We start from the raw sequence: 1,660 nt of genomic DNA on the forward strand, positions 1-1,660 counted from the left end.
CTCTCCCAACCTCAGTGCAGACACTGAGATGCCAAGGAAAAGGTGGGAGGTTATTTCCAATCGGTGGCAAGAAGCAACACTAATATTGCCTAGGCCTGCCAGGGAGGCCTGGAGATATGACAATGGTTTCGACCTGAGTGCACAAAGACAGGAATAAAAGAGACCAGTTTGTCATCACCGTTTACCAGCATGTAAAGAGCAGCCAAAGCACCAGGAGTCAGATCAATGAAAAGCCCAGAGGATTGTTCCAAGCTCCTTGAGCTACCTGCTTTGTAACCTTGGAGAATACAGGATTTAAATGGCCAATGTGTAAACACAACACAAGAATTCCTCATTGGCTCTGAACTGTGTCTTCACTAACCTATCCCCCTGAGGATGGGGGGTTTGCGGTTAGGTCCTTGGGGTTTTAATTAACAGCAGCATTGATTGTGTCGTGTCTTCTGCAATATTGCTAAGAAGTTGCAATTAGTTTTCAATACAATGGTCCAAACTGTTCCCTGGTGTAACTCTGCTCTTTTCCCTAGGGTTGCAGCAGGGATGCGTCTGAGCCAGGATTATTTTTATCCCTGCGATACTGAGCCTGATGCTGAAAGGAGAGACACAACTGGAGCAAGAGGAAATATGCCACATTTAAACCAGTGTAACAGAGATGAGAATCTGGGCCGTTGTGTGCACTCAATATTCTCCAGCTTCTCAACACACCGTGTGATACCAAATACCCCCATAAAAAGGAGAGCACAGAAGAACTGTTACACACGGGGATTCCACTGTACCCAATCCCAGAGACCCCAGGGTGAGAGGCACAGTTCCAACATGTACCATTAATGCACACAGAGCTGGTCAGGTGGTTTGAGAGCCTTGGTCCTTTATTTCCAACACTCAGGGCCAGGGAGTTAATGGGATTTATTTGCCTAAAGAATCAGGTTAGCAACAAAGTGAGAAGTTCCAAAGCAGGTGGGGGTGAGCTACAGACATGGACTTTGGCTCCTCATCATTTTAGGGTGACGTCTGCACTGCAGAGATGCTTTGGAAGAAGTTCTTCTGGACGAGCTCTTCCAAAACACCTTCTTTTGAGAGATCACAGCCAGGCAAAAGAAGTGGATGGAAAGCTCAATCTGCTCTTGTGCTGGAGAGCATCCCCACAGCCCCTGCTCTCTGGAGAGAATGGGCAGAGATAAAAAAACCCGGTGCCATGAGTACTGCTCTTTCCAGAGAAGGGCCACAGAGCACCTACACACACTCTTTTTTTGAAAGAATCTCTCAGGAGAAGGCATTCTTCTTGATCCGGGAGCAGAAGACGGCTCCCAGAAGAACAGCCATGTTCTTTCCATTTCAGATCAAGAGTGCATTTTGTGTGTAGAAACTTTGCATGTTCAGTTGAAAAATGGCTGGATATATCCAAAAGAACTTACTCGTGCAGATGCAGCCGAGGAGTCTAAGTCCCAGGCTCCTGCCACCAATAGGATTCTCTCAACAGCCACTATGCTGATCCAAAAAACACTGTCGGCACCTACCCTCAACTCTGCAGTCAGACTTCCGAAGGATTTTATGGTTCTGTCTATGGGTGTGTGAACTGCAGTGAAAAGGCATCTTTTGCAAAGTAAAGGAAACATTAAAACATCTATAACTGCAGTGATACTGACCAGAATATGTTTGTTGG

This window comes from Carettochelys insculpta, chromosome 32 (assembly GCF_033958435.1).
Source record: "Carettochelys insculpta isolate YL-2023 chromosome 32, ASM3395843v1, whole genome shotgun sequence".
NCBI classification, from domain to species: domain Eukaryota; kingdom Metazoa; phylum Chordata; order Testudines; family Carettochelyidae; genus Carettochelys; species Carettochelys insculpta.